Source organism: Lissotriton helveticus, chromosome 10 (assembly GCF_964261635.1).
Source record: "Lissotriton helveticus chromosome 10, aLisHel1.1, whole genome shotgun sequence".
Classification (NCBI taxonomy): domain Eukaryota; kingdom Metazoa; phylum Chordata; class Amphibia; order Caudata; family Salamandridae; genus Lissotriton; species Lissotriton helveticus.
In genome coordinates, this window is record NC_136071.1 from 135,374,911 (window position 1) to 135,391,191 (window position 16,281).

The 16,281-nt window shown below is 42.9% G+C and overlaps 1 protein-coding gene across 2 annotated transcripts in view; it reads right to left on the minus strand.

Moving 5' to 3' along the window:
* Positions 1-9,188, minus strand: part of PDPK1 (3-phosphoinositide dependent protein kinase 1) — a 257,044-nt gene extending 247,856 nt beyond the window's left edge. The window contains exon 1 of one of the 2 annotated variants that reach the window (XM_078664942.1): positions 8,708-9,188. The gene's annotated coding sequence lies outside the window, so the exon portion shown is untranslated. The remainder of the gene's footprint in view (positions 1-8,707) is intronic. The other variant, XM_078664943.1, reaches the window with a different exon arrangement.
* Between the last annotated feature and the right edge of the window lie 7,093 nt (positions 9,189-16,281).

The following is a 16,281-nucleotide window of genomic DNA, read 5'->3' on the forward strand; positions in this document are numbered from 1 at the left end:
TGCCTCATTGATTTTTTTTATGAAAAAAGCAGATTTTTCTCCCGCTATCAGTTTCTTATAGGTGGCTAATGCTTTGCAGTAATGTTCTTTCTCCCTTGCCTCATAATTGGCCCTCCAACTCCTTTCTGCCCGCAAGTCTGTTTTTGTAGTCTTAATTTCTCTGAGAACCAGGGCTCCGAGAAGTTTTTCCTTTTATGGTTTTTAATTTTAATAGGAGCCACTGTGAGAATTGCCGATTTGATCCAATTCTCTACTTGGTTTGTAGCTACATCGCAGTCTTGATCTAAGCCAGATATAGAGGCGCCAAGCTGCGCTTGCAGTTCGGCAATATTGATCTTGTCCCAGTCCTGGTACGGGTAGTTCCCCCCTCCGCTGGGCCCTGACCGTTTTTGTGTGGTCGAGAGTTAGGATCAAATTAACCACTTTGTGATCCGACCAAGGGACCGGCATCACCTCCCCGATACTGACGTTAGGATTGGAGGAGAAGATCCCGTCCAGGGTGTGACCCGCGGAATGGGTTCCTTGTTGTACTAATTGGGTAATGCCACAGCTGGTCATAGCCTCTGTGATAAGTGCCGTGTTGCTGTCATCAGCTTTTTCCAGGTGGATATTGAAATCCCCCAGAAACATGTAATCTGCCCCGGTTTGACTGGACTCCAGGGCAGGGCCCAGCATTTGTGACAGAGGGGCATTAGCCTTTGGATGCCTATAGAGAAGAAGGCCAGTGAATGTGTAGTTTTTGGTAATACAGATTTTAAATGGCAGGGTTTCACACTCCGGGGAGTTCAATCCTTCCAAACCCCTCACCTGAAATACCTCTTTACTGATAATGGCCAGCCCTCCTCGCCGCTTACCAATTCTGTCTGCGCGAAGGAGAGAGTAACTCGCCGGCACTGCCAACGCCAGGTCAACATCTGAGGATTTATCTGCCCATGTTTCTGTTATGAATAACAGGTCTAGATCGTAAGTGTCGATCAGATTGGCTACTTCCGTGTTATATTTCACCAGGGACCTGGCATTCACTAGCGCTGCCTTTATCTGTTTACTTGAAGTGAGCCTCGGCTGCGGACAGTGGTGAGCTGCTGTACTACAGAGCGTGTAACAAAGCTAGTGCAGTGTTTGACTTCTTCCCCGGGATTGAGGGTTGCGCAAGTCGGCTTAGTCCGTAGTTCCTTCAGTTGTAAACTGTTATATACCTTCCTGTTTGTGCTAGTCTTATTTTGCGCAGGGGTCCTGGCCCTAGGCCCAGGCCAGGCGCAGACGGGCTTGCCTTTGGCACGCCCGCTGCGCGTCCGTTTTATCATGGTTTAAGTATGTAAAAACCGAAGTAAAAGGGCCAGTCCTCATGGGAGGTTACAAATGAAGACAAGGCAGTACTAAGGAAGGACTAACTAATAATTAATCAAAATCCAGCATTTACGAAGGACAATGACAAATATGGGCAGTACATCACACTGTGCATACCCTGAAAAGTCCACATAAATTAATTTATATAGGTGGTACCAAATTCCCCTTACGGCAAAGAATATGTGAACATCTAAGAGCGATCAAAAACTTTGATGGGGCTTACCCCATTGCTAGCCATTTTTTTTTATGAGTGTTATGAAAGTAAGGTTGAAACGTTTAATTTCTTTGGTATTGACAGAGTGGAGGAACAATTAAGAAGTGGCGACAGAGAGAAACTCCTCCGAATAATGGAATCACGTCAGATTATTGATATGAACACCAAAAGTCCATGGGGTCTGAATAAGGACGAGGAGCAGGCTGGTCATATTGGTATAAGGACCTCTGAGACTGTTGAGTGTTGTGGATGACATGGAATATCACCCTTCAGCTACACTGTATGTACTCGGTCATTGAATTACCCTTCCTAGTTTTTACCACTTATGTAAGCTATACCCACGGTGTATGTAAAACATGCCAGCACCGAATTCATAAGCAACGTTGCCTGTATGTTTCCACAAGTGATATATTTCCTTTCACTCATATGTTTTAATACCTTCCTTATTTACTTTCTTGGGATACAGTCCCTAACGTATATTTCTCTTTAGTTGTCATTTTCACTTGTCCCTATTATTTTTCCCCTGTATGTTTCATTCCAAATTACTGAGTAGACTTATTTACGGGTCAGACATTGATGATTGCATATGATTTTGAAATAGGATATGAAGAGCACCAGTTACTTTGAGTGGTGTGTTTTTATATTGTACAAATGTTTCAGCAGGGCACTTGCCCACGGCAGGTTGTCTCACCTTTACTTGTTTCCCTTCAAATAGATGTACTATGCAGCCCAGCTTCTCTTTTCTAGTTCTAAATGAAACGCAGCATGCCACATGGATGTATGTTTCATCCGAGGTATGGTAAACTACACTGTTGCCTCAGGATGAATTTAGCACTGTTGCACTTAAACACTGTGGGAGTCACAAATTCACATATTTATAGATAGCATTCCATGCCTATGAATTGCTTATGATGTACAATAATATTGCATTTATGGCCGGGTGGATATCATGAATCAAATATTTTGTTTATTGGAGATATAAGGCTTCTGCGTTGATATAACTATTGTTATTATATTAAGAAGCCTTGAAATGATATGTTGAAAATAAGCATGGACTGTGGGATGATGGCGCACTATTGCAGCATTTTTTAACATGTCCATGATCAATTTGAATGGGAAAAATGTTGATTGGGATATGAGTATTTATACTTATAATGTGTTTGGTAGCATTAAGTATTATACTTCTTTACCAGTTATTTTAAAGATTCTGTTTATTTTACTGCCGATCTTGAAAAACTTGTTTAAGTCATTGATGGTTTGCTTTTGGAAGTCTGGTGGAAATAAAACGAATTCAACAGTTGTCCCCTTTCCTTTTCCGTGGTCTAGTGAAGGATTGAATATGCTCATGGGAGAGGCAGGATGAACACAAAGCAGGAATGCTCATGGAAACAGCCAAGAAATGGAGGGTGCTGCAAGGACATGGGGAGAGGGAGTTTGGATAATAACAACCTAAATAGCATATACTGAGAAGAACAAAACTGGAGGTTAAATCATTTTAGTCAAACATATACAGCCGTATTGTTTAGAGAAAGGTGTATTACAATAGTAAACAAGCATTGGCAATGCCAAAAGATCTGGCTTATAAATGCACTGCCAAGCCAGACCTAAAAATCCATGCAAGATACGGAATCTGCTCCTCCAGCTGTGCTGCTGTCAGAGAGAACCGTAATAAATGATCTAGTTATATAAGACACTTCAATAGCATTGCAATGGCTTGTGTGTGCCATTAAGAATTCAAGCTCGGGCAGTTGGATGAATAAACAAAATGGTAATGACTGCGTGGAGGGCAAACACTTTTTTATGGAAGCACATAACTTCTTCCCAATCAAAATATGTACTCCTGGCTCCTAACACATGAGTATCACCTCACAGCTGTGCTGTCAAGCAAGTCCATAAAAATTAAGTAGATCATAAAGTGGCATCACCAACTGATCACAACTGGTGTGAATAATTTGATCAAAAACAATATGAGGGGATACAAATCCAATCCAGTATGGACTGTCATCTCTACCAGAGTAGAGCTAGAGGAGCACATTTAGGTGCCAATTTTCTACGGGCATCGCTCAGATGATTTGCCTCTCGTTCAGCAATTTAAATTTCACAATGGAGCTGGAGTTTTATTTTTAAAGAAAACACGCAAAGCACCACTGAAGCCCTGAACATTGGGAAATTCATGAATTACATGCCTAATATCAGAGAGGTCAAGAAAGCCAATGTTGGTCGTTGAATCATGATATGAGCTACAAATGTAAAGACGTGCAAGAATCAATCCATTTTTTTTTTTTTACATAAGTGGATTATTGGGACAGGGTTGGGTGGCAATATATCCGATATGTACCTCTGATGGACCGGCTTTAAGCATTTACACCCAAATGGTTTGTAATCTGAATATTACTTTCTGACCCTTTCTTTCAAACTCATATCAAGCCATGAAGAAGTTTCATGCTTTCAAGTGTCAGACTGTTAAAGTCCTGTAATAATGGGAGATTTAATGTTCTTGTTAGACCAAGTTTCAGCATATGGCAATGGATGGGTTAGAAAAGACAGGATATTATGGACAATCTATTTTTAGAGCTTTCTACAATCAGCACATATATGTTTTGAAGTGCACCCCAAGAAGTAAGAGAAATGCACAATTTCCTTTCACCAATTTAACAAAAGAAGTTGCCTCAGAATATTTATTTTCAAAGTTAAGGAAGCTGCCTTGAAAGTAGCTATAGTGCAGAGAAACTGATGTTAAGGGAATGAGTTAGCTTTTGTCAAATCACTACCATCATTCTCCAAAAGGGGTTCTACCATACAGCAATGGGGAAATTACAATGGTTTTTACAAGTACTACACCTACGTCTACAAATGGTGATTCAAAGGAAACCTCCTTTTAACCCACCAATATTTAAGACAATTTCAGTTTACAGTCCTTAGCAGGGTAGTCAAGCAAAGATCTCGAAACTAACCAAACCAGAAGGAAGGTAAAAATATAATTAGTAGAATGACAAAGCAGTCCCAAATGGTGCTGCCTGACTGAGTTTTTTCAGAACATTTACATAACTTTAAAGAAACCTTCAGAATGTGTTTTAGTTATTTTTTTATTTAAGTCATGTCTAGATTTTAGTTAGAGGTGTTTCATAAACCCATAATGGATCTTTAGGGGTTTGGCGACTCAGATTGTTGACTAAAGAGGTTGTTAAATGTAGATTGCAAGCTATTTTCATAGGTAGTTAAGGTCACCCCTGGCCTATTTTCTTATTAACCAGTAAGAATTTATTGAAGGAAGAAATGTATTCAATATAACCAATGACCGTACTTCTATTATCCAGACTGTGGTGCTTTTATGCTTCAATATTCAGTAGAAACACAGTGGATTGTGTTAAGTGGTGCTTTCGCAAGTCAACAGGCCATGCTGGATTGCATTTATGCTGGGCCTGGACTCTCTTTGGGAACTCTTGGGCTAGACTGATACAGAATCAGTAGCAATTGATACAGAATCAGCACAGGAATACATTAAAAGCCTCACAAAGAAAACTAGTGTATTTTTGCACCTCATATCTTCTCACTATTTATGGAACCAGGATCCATCCAGACTAAACTGCATTGACCTAAAATCAGACAAAACATAAGTACTCGTCTCTTCAGTATTGACCCTGATTTAAGAGTGGGTATCAGGTTATAACCTTACTTCAGTTGTCACTGAGTTCCGTGCACCCAACAAATTTAAAATTATTTGCACAAAGGGTAATAGACATTAAGCAGTGTATCATTAGTATTTATAGGCTCTCTTGGAGCTCTTTTTCCCCCGCATTCAAGGGCCCCTTTTGCAAGAATTTCAAACGTGTCCTTTGAGCCATTATATAAGTTGACTTTTGTACTTGACAGTCACTAAACTTGAATATCTTACACAATTTAAATCATTGACTGTGATAATACTGCTGGTAACGGATATACTTTTAATACAATGGAATGCAAAATCGCTAACAACTGGCTAATTAATGTAAAGCATTATCAGTTGAACATATGAATTCTTCTTGGTGGCCCTATGTTTCATTGTAACCGTACTGCTTGATTAAAGTGACTGTCTTGGTTTATGTAATTTACAGACTACATCAAGATCTACTCAAACATCACTAGGAGACTATTTGGGACCAGCGATGGACAAGAACACATAACCGCTTCTGATAGTTTAAAATGGGAGTAAGAATACATGTGTTGACCTGTAAGGGATAAAACACTTCCAGGGATCAGAAAACACAACTATACTAGTGGCATGAACACAAGCAAATAGTCACATGGGCCTTATCCCTCACAACAGTACCATCCAGGTATGCCAACACACCATTCGAATGTAACCATCCAACAACTCCAATGGGAGCAATAGATACGCAGAGCTGCGTAGACAACATGAAAAAGTTTGGACAGCTCCTGCAGCAAAACAAGTCTTATCACACCATCACTGGGCCTTCAGGGCACTCTAAAAAACCATATTTATTTCCACTGGTTTCCAGTCTAAATCATGGTTTGTTCTACAAGACTCCTTCTACGCTGTCAATACTGTGCAAGGCAACAGCTCTATGAACTATTTCCCTAGCTTTTGTTCAGTCACAGAAGAATCATGTAGCTATTTAGGAGTGCCAGCACCATCAACTAATGTAATGCCAAAATGTAATCTTTATTGGATAGAGACACAGGCGAAAAAAAGTTCCCACGTGTGGATGGTAATTGCAAAATATGGCCAGCTAAAACCCTAGAACTATCTGGGGTGTTTGAATGGATTAAATGCTAAGCCAATGTTTTTGAGACTCGGGCTTGGCAACTTTCAATTTCACAGCTCCAGCCTGTAAAAAATTGAGTAACATAACATCATGCCGTCTCTGCAATTATAAGAAAGAAGAAATTTGCCATATAGTTTGTAGTTGTCCAGCTTTATTAGCTGAAAGCAGAAGTCTGTTAAGACAGGATTTTAATCATTATGCTGTACGCACATGCCGCCAAGCAGTAATAGCTGGCCTGCAGGGAGAAGATTTACAATGTACCGGTAGATTCTTAAAGTTTGTATATATTGTAGAGGGGAAATTAGCAAAATGCGCTCAGTAAAGGGCTTTCACTTCTTATCATCCTATTAATTTAGGAACAAACCGTCTGGAAGGGCAGAAAAATACTGTAAGAGTTGAGCTGCGTCCTTATTACATGAGCATCTGGAATAACGTGCAATATTAGGACTTAGCACTGTCAAGCCTTGAGATGATTTTACAGAAAGCACATTGCACTTTATAATTTTACATGTCGTAAGCTCACCTGTTTAATACCAGGGGTTAATAATAAGCTGGCTAAGACTCTCCATTGAACTGAATGGGTTTATTCATTGCGTGTAACATGATTAGTAACCAGCAGAGGAAACTGTGCACTTTAGGCAAAGCGGAAGTAGTAGTTCAATCATGTTTTTTTGCAAATGCACTTTTCCAGTAGGTATTTAACTAAATGAATTAAGCTTTTTTTCCATGGGGAAAAAAACCCTTATTTTAATTGTGCTTTTACAAAGTTATCCAACAGTGATATTAGGTATGAAATGTGTACAAATGCGTCATATTGTAAGTTTTTATTAAATGAACAATAAATTGAATTCATTCCATACTGTAAGGAAACAATGTTTTATTAGGAAATCAACAAAATATTTCGGGTGTTGTTGCATTTTCATTAATATCATCAGTTTCTTGGCATTTAGTCCTATTTATAAAATGTCGTGTCTAGGTCTATGATGGTGCATAGTTGCATAATGGCATAGATGCATATTTTACTCTATCAACCCAACCTCAACAAACAAAGCTAAAATGTGCCAGTATAGATTTCACAAACTAAAGGGAATGGACTAATAAGAGATCAGCTGCAATGGCAGAAAAACATAATGGCTGAATTTAAAAGATTTAAACTTTGGCCAGAGGCGAGCATGCAAGCACAGCTGACAACCTGAAGTGGAATAAATACTGTGCCAAACTTTGCAATAACAGCAGAGACTCAAGAACAAATATATATGGAAACAAATCTTTATTCTCATATGCTAGTAAATATTCAGGTCAACCGTTTTCTTGCTCACTATTCCATCACACACAAGCAACTTCTTTAGGCAAATTTGCAAAGCTCTCAGGTCAAACTGCTGGGTCATATCCCCTCTACAGAGAACACAAGCAAAATGCTTGAAGTAATCTTACCCACTGCAATTAATCTGGAAAGCAACATACCAAAGGAGGTGTGATGCATACGTTCCATTTGGACTGTCAGTTTTGGCAATGCTGAAACCTATTTGTATACGGTTGGTACCTCTCTGTAATGTCACACTAAGTAAAATAATGATATAATGTAACGCTTTCAGAATAAGTGCCAATCGTTATGATTGATTCAAGCATTTACAACCATCACTTTTTTTGTTCGCCGTTACCGGTCCATTAACACCAAAAACACCTATGAACGGAAGTGATATTTCTATCAAAATATAATTAAAGCAGCCCAACTAAGTAGCGTTTGGTTTTTAAGAACCTCGATCGGGAGTCTAGTGCCATTAACCGTGTTGATATGCACCAGCACTTTCAGATCCGAGATACGAAGGATCCCTTAAATACCTAACTCAGCCTACTACAATACTATTCACCACCCATTAGCCAATTATGCACTTTCAGTGATGGGTTCTTACTCACAGATCTCAAGTCTTAAGTGTCCAGCGTCAGAATAAAGTAAGTAGTGGTTGGACTCAGGTGAACCATCGATTCTCACGCACTTTACATTGAAAAAACTCCTGAGCTCCACCTGACTGAAAAGCAGGTTGAAATGGGGCTGCGTGTTAGCCAGGTGCACTGGAAACCTTTACTCTGAGCAATACATAAGTTATGAGGGCTTTCACACTGCGGAAGTGCCCAGGACAAATGTTTGTTATGCCACCATCGTCGAGCTGGGCTTGGGGCCGCGGCAGAGACCATGAGATGTCAAGAGCCGTCTCATGGAGTGAGGGAAAGTACTCTCCGGTACATCACTCCTGCCGCTGGCCAGACGGGGCCTGCGCCGCAGTACGTAGGTGGGAGAAGGAGGCCGAAGCTTCCCGATGTGTGTGTGTGTTTGTGGAACGCGCTGAGGGCGCCGGGTTCTGCATTCAGGCTGAATTACCTCTAGTTGTGTCCGCCGTCCGTTAGCCGACGGGCCCCCTATTTTTCGCTGGATTACTTTTGTCCGTTCCTCTCACGAGCCAATGCCCTGGAAAGAGGCAGCTGGAAGACCCCTGTGACCCATTCGAAAGGGACCGGTGTTGTGAGTAGACTTCCGCCGACGAAAGCCACCCGGGCTGTACAATGCGTCACGGGCGCGTCGCAGCTTGTTGTGCCCTCCACTATTTCTTCCCTTGAACGGCGGCTATGGCGAGTAGACTTCCGCCGACTAGAGCCGCCCGACCTCGTACACTTTGAAGGTGTGCGTCGCCACCTATGGCTCGGTTCGGCACTGCGACCCGCTCACCGAGGTCTACTGAGCTGCCTTAAACAACTGAAGCCACCCGGTCTGTGCACTGCGTCAGGAATGCATCGCTTATTGCACCTAGGCAGCAGGTAGGTATTAGTCGACGAGAGTCACCCGAGCTGTACCCTGCGTCACGGCTACGTCGCTTTCTCCAGCAATGTTCCAGTGTGACGCTACCTAAGATTATCATCCGGCATCTTGGAGCAGGGGTGATTATTCCCTACGTTAACCTTCAGCAGCAGTATCAGAAAGTGAACAGTTTATTTATGTTACACATTAGCCTATTGCTATAAATGTTTCCAATTGCGTTACTGCTGGCAATTATCTACATTCAAATTGACGTTGCTGGGAAAGGTATTTGTATACAAATAAATAATGCTGCCAACAGGCTTGTCTAAAGTTGCAACTCACCAGTTCAAAACGTGCCTAAACATATTGCCGTGTCAGTGATGGCACGAAGAGGGGTTGAGGAATTCCAAATGCACTCATGCACATATTCCATGCAAGATGTTGAATGATGATAGGAGAATCATCTGGAAGTTGCTGCTGTTCCTAATGTCAGAAATAAATGTAATAAAGGTACCAATAAAGCAGTGAGCAATAGATCTAAATGTTTAAGGTGTGGATCTGTAGCACATTCCACAAAGTCAATTGTCCTGCCATTTCAAAAGAATGTTTATAATGTTGAAAGAAGGGCACTTTTCAACGGTTTGTAGATCTCAACATGGTGTAAATTTGATTGCAGAGAACAAAACTGACTATGTACAAGTTAGTCAAGAGAATTAAAATCTAATGTTCATGATTGTCGAAGGTTAAACCAATCAGTACTACATATATCCTTGCTACTGGTGTTCATGACAACTTCTCCAAACCACGACTTGTGAATTCGCCATTGAAGGTATCAAAACCATGATGCTTGTGGATTATGTATCACTTTCTCTAGTTTCAGAGGCCTTCTTCGAAAAACATTGGAGCGAAAGAAATTTGGAGAACAATGACATGAAGGCACATAGTTATAGTCAAGCAGATATTAACGTTTAAGTTATTTTGTGTCATCTATTTCATATGATTCTCCCAATTTTTGGAAAAATGTATGTGGTTAAAAATGGTCAACATTATTTAGGGTGGAAGCATCAGGGAAATCTTGGTGTTATTTTGGATCCAGTTTCGGAAGTTCCGGTGTATTGCATGGCCATACATAAAGGTATTGAGAGAACTATCTCACAGTTTAAAGATGTTTTTGTGAAAAAGTTGTTTGGTATGTGTTAGAACTGGGATTTCTGGTTGGCTAAGGCTTACGCCATAGCCAGGCAGAAACCACCATTCTAGTCAGGGCAAGGGGGTCACACGCCAAGATAACCCCTGCTCACCCGCTTGGCACGAGCAGACAGGCTTATCCCGGAGGCAATGTGTAAAGCATTTGCGCACGCACACAACAGCAACAACATCCTAGGCACACCACAAAAGGAACTTCACACAAGGTTATATAAAAATAACTTTTGTATTGTCAAAACACATCAGATAGTAATCACACAATATACATTGTGCCAACTGGCACGGGCAATATTCACAAGGGATTATGTACAAGACAGGGCCACCTGGACCACTGTCAGAATCAGCACTTAGCAGACATAGCACTTCTAGAACTTAGAATAAGTGTAGCCCAAAAGAACAATTATAGGTAAGAACACATTACACATGATACATCACAACATTCAGAGGTGTCACAGGCATAATGGCATAGCACCTTACGCATAACTCACATTTGGGCCTAACCAGTATAACTACAGTAGGCAATCTCCTCACTAGTCTAAACACATTAGACTTTGCCTCCTAAGAATAAATCATATTTAGGGGCGTAACTCACATAGTGAAAACATCTCACTAGCATAAATCTACATAGGTAAAATAACCTCATAGTCACATTGCGCACACATCACCTTAAGCAATTACTATCATAAACATAGCAAAATCACATTGCGCAATAATCACATTACCAGCCCCCTGGCCAAGTGGCCATCTAATAAAGGGACTCAAAAAGCCCTGTGTCCAGAATGTCAGGGCGCGCTGCCAATGCAGCGCCAGTCAGGGGTGCACCACCGGCGCAAACCTAAACGTTGCAGCTGCCCACTACTTGCTGGGCAGCTGGGAACAATCACAAGGGCCTAAACGTTGCAGCTGGCACTAAGTGCTGCGCAGCTGTAGAAGGCTTGGCACCTCTGTGCCATCTCTGTCCCACACAAGGACTCTCTCTCCCTTGGCACCTAAATGGTGCAGCTGCCCACTAATTGCTGGGCAGCTGGAGACGCAACAACATCCTAGGCACACCACAAAAGGAACTTCACACAAGGTTATATAAAAATAACTTTTGTATTGTCAAAACACATCAGATAGTAATCACACAATATACATTGTGCCAACTGGCACGGGCAATATTCACAAGGGATTATGTACAAGACAGGGCCACCTGGACCACTGTCAGAATCAGCACTTAGCAGACATAGCACTTCTAGAACTTAGAATAAGTGTAGCCCAAAAGAACAATTATAGGTAAGAACACATTACACATGATGCATCACAACATTCAGAGGTGTCACAGGCATAATGGCATAGCACCTTACGCATAACTCACATTTGGGCCTAACCAGTATAACTACAGTAGGCAATCTCCTCACTAGTCTAAACACATTAGACTTTGCCTCCTAAGAATAAATCATATTTAGGGGCGTAACTCACATAGTGAAAACATCTCACTAGCATAAATCTACATAGGTAAAATAACGTCATAGTCACATTGCGCACACATCACCTTAAGCAATTACTATCATAAACATAGCAAAATCACATTGCGCAATAATCACATTACCAGCCCCCTGGCCAAGTGGCCATCTAATAAAGGGACTCGAAAAGCCCTGTGTCCAGAATGTCAGGGCGCGCTGCCAATGCAGCGCCAGTCAGGGGTGCACCACCGGCGCAAACCTAAACGTTGCAGCTGCCCACTACTTGCTGGGCAGCTGGGAACAATCACAAGGGCCTAAACGTTGCAGCTGGCACTAGGTGCTGCGCAGCTGTAGAAGGCTTGGCACCTCTGTGCCATCTCTGTCCCACACAAGGACTCTCTCTCCCTTGGCACCTAAATGGTGCAGCTGCCCACTAATTGCTGGGCAGCTGGAGACACAACTGCGACAGGGCTCTCACTAACCCTTAGTACAAAACTGCGCCATCTGTTGGAGCCACACAGGCTCTTAAATCAATAATGTGCCCCACGGAGCCACACTTGGGCTCAGGAAACTAATGGGGCGTCGGGGGAGCCCGCAGGCTCCTTAAACAACTAGAAGTGCCCCCTATAAACAAATGCCCCTAACATGGGACAATCACGGACCTTCTAGCCCCGGGAACAATTCTCCCCACGTTGGAGCGGCCCACTGACACACGGGGTGCCGCTCTGACGTAGTGCCTCGCACCGGCACCACAACAATCCATCGGCTCCCTCGTGCAGCAGAAACAAAACTGCCCACAGGAGCCTCTCGGGGCTCTAAAACAATGCTGCCCCTCGTTGGAGTCCCTCTCTGGGGGACTCAAAATCTCTAAAATGCCCCCGGAGCCTCGTGGCTCCAAACAAGAAGGCCCCCAGACGGCGGAGCCTCTTGGGGGCTCGGCCCAAGACACTGCCCGCACTCACCGGGATGGCGGACTCCGGTCTCAGTCTCCTTCGGTCCGGGCGGTGCTTTCCTTACAGGGCACTCCGCCGCGCGGCTCTCCTCTCAAGCCTGGGAACCTCGGGGCCTGCTTCGCCCGGTCTCTCTCGTCAATTGGGAGGCCAGCGGGACAGATTCTCTCGGCGTGCCTCCAAGCGTGGGCAAGCCCTCAAAGATGGACCAATCCCCGCGGGGGATACCTATGACGCTGTGGAAGTGCCGGCCGGCTGGGACCAATCCCAGCGCGGGCCCGGATGACGCGGCCCTCCTCTGCTCGCTCTCGGCCCCGGGGCTACGGCGGAGACTCTCTCGGCAGTAAGAGGGGTGGCTCCCTCGAGAAGCGCACAAACTGGGGCAAATGCCGGGTGGGCACCGGCTCCTCAAATAAACAATAAATCGAGGTGGACACTCGGAATATAAATAATTACAGAAGCGGGGTGACATCCGCAACGAGCCCACGAGGAGAGGGGGGATTCTCTCAGTGACGCGCTGCTCAGCCCCCAGGCTCTCTCTCTCTTTTTCTCGGGGAGGTTAAATCCAAGCGCCCAAGCCCAAGGCTTATTACAGTGCAGGAAGGCTGTAATAAGCCTTGGTAAAATCCAGAATGGAGGCAATAGGTCCCAGGACTAAGGCAGAGTCCTCCAGTATCCAGGGGCTGGGCAGGGCCCAGGGAGGCAAGCCTTCCCCTGGGCCCAAGCAGCAGTATGCCCCTGGCAGGATTCAAGTCAGAAACAAGAACATTTTGTAAGGGGACACAGCCCCTTTTTACACAGCAAATCCCTGTGTCTAAAGGTGCAGGGTGGGGGAAAAACCAGGCGCAGCTGGTTTGGGAGCCCCCGTGATGAGCTCAGCCACCCCTCCCATTCACTAGTCAGGCTAGGGTCATCAGTCGCACCACAGGGGGCGGAGCCAGCATTGTGTGGGGAAAGCCCAGCCCTATTCAGGACCCAGGTGCACCCCTCCCCTCACATCAGCATCAGCATGCTAATCTCAACACTCGCCACTGGGCAGACCCATCCAGACTCCTCGAGCCAGGCTCCAGCCAATCACGTGCCAGCAGACTTGCTACACACGCACACCCATGTCTAGAAGTGGCACTTCCACACTAGACACATTCATGCTGCATACATCATTACGCAGCATTCAATCTCCCGCGTTCGCACATACCAAACTCGACCCTGCACTCCCCATACATCAGGAAGTACCATGGTCACACATATTCCCCCTGCATTCCTATGGGAGGGCAGGTCACTCTCACACATACACAGAGAGCTCGCGCACTTTACACTGTACCACAGTGAACAAGTGCGCAGAGACCTAAAATCACCAACACCAGGTTACAGAAACAGGCTAGGCAAAAGCAAAAAGTTTCGGGGTGAACCTGCCAAAAAGGGCCAGGTCCAACAGTATGGTTAAAGGTTTTCTCACATGAAATCCAATTGAAAGTGGGAGAGTCACTAGTCAGACACAAACTCAGAGATGTACCCTTAGTATTAGAAAATATCTTAGCCTATTGTTAGAGGATGGTGTTATTGAACCAGCTAGTAGGTTCATCTGAATGGGTATCTTAACATAGTTTTAGTAAAGAAAACATCTGGTTAATAGAGATTATGTGCAGGCTTTAGATAATTAAATAAACGCATTATCATTGATTGCCACCGATTTCCCAAAATACAAGAGTTGTTGGCACAGTTGGGAGGTGTAAAATATTTTACATCCCTGGATCTCAAATCTGCATATCACTAGATTGTGTTAGAGGAAAGTTGCAGACATCTAACCACCTGTATTACTCCAGATAGGGCCTTCAGGTATGTACTCTAGGTTGGCATCATCCACATCCATGTTCCAAATCTTTTTAGAAATATGGATGGGTTATATGGCATTCCAGATCGAAATTTTTATTTTTGCTGACTCTAAAGAGTCTCATAATTTAATGTTGCCCAACATGTTGAAAGTGTTACAAGACAAAAGGATAACCTTACAGATGGAAAAAAGCAAATTTTTACCTCAAGAAGTTGAGTATTTGGGGCACACGATTTCTTCTGAAGGAATAACTCCTATACCATGCTTTATCAAAGCTATTGAAAGATTAAGCACACCGACAGATAAAGATCAACTATGATCGTACTTAGGATTAAACGAATTCTACACCAGATTTGCATGCACATTTTTTCAAATAGCATTGTTATTGATGAATCTGCTTAAAAAAGGAGTAAAATTCACAAGGTCAAAGGAACATCAGAAAACCTATGATATGCGTATAAATTCTATTATTAAGGCTTCACCGCTATCTCCTTTCAATCAACGTTGCATTGTTATGTATATGTTGATGCTAGTTCTGAAGGGTTGGGTGCAATACTTACACAGGAAGGTCAACCTATAGAAAACACTGTGGCTTTTGCATCCCAAACTCGGCCATCTTCGGAAACAAAATATTCCAGAATTGAGAGGTAGGCCTAAGCATGCACTTGCGCAGTGGAACATTTTAAAACATATCTATGGGATAGGGAATTCACTATTAAAATGGACCACAAACCTCTTCTAGGCCCTACTCAACAGCAGTAGTACGGATATATCCTCTTCCCATTTGATTAGGATTTTGTTCCAAGATATATGAATATATTTTCAATGCAGTTCATCCTCAGGGTATGTTCAATTGTGTTGCAAATTATCTGTCAATGTTACCCGATTCATCTGTTAAATCTGTTGCTGAGCTCGTAGAAGAATGTGTTGTTGCAGTGATGGATGATGTGTTGCCTTTATGCGAGGGCAAATTTTCCAAGGAAGCCTGATGGAAGAGTAGTATGGAAGATGAAGAATTAAATAGCAAAAGGTGGGCTCATGAGAAAATGCTTTCACCGGCTAAGCAGATATTGTAGAAGGTCAAAGACTCTATTTCAGTTTCAGAGTATTTTGTGTTCAAAGAGTAGTGTGTTATTCCTCCCAACAGCATTCACCTCAACATTATCAAGTTAGCGCATAAAGGACATTTAGATGAATCCCTTACCAAAAAGAGAGCCAGAGAAATATTTTAGAGGCCATGTACGGATTCACACATTTCTGTGTTTGTCCAGCATTGCTCTGTTTGCTGTAATTCTGATAAATCTATGGTTACCAGCAAAGGTGCTGCTATTACATCAGAATTTCCAAATAGACCATGGGTCAAATTAGCCCTAAATATTTTAGGACTATATGATAATTAGGGCTCCCGATTTCATGGTATCTATATTTTTGCCTTTTTCGTCTGTATTTATCCTTATTGATTTTTTGGCATTTTATCTGTATTTATCCACATTTATTTTTGCCACCAGTAAAAGACGTCGCTGCAGCTAGTATTTTTCCCCATTTATTTAAATTGACAATGCACACATGCACTCGGTTGTTATTGGTCAACACAATACATTCATCTGAAAACTTTGCTATTCGCAGAATGTCCAAAATACGCTTAAAAGTGCTATCACAAGCCTTTTGTCTCAGAGCCTTGCTGTTTCTTTCATCGGCACAGAGTGCCACATCCTCTCCCACACTGAA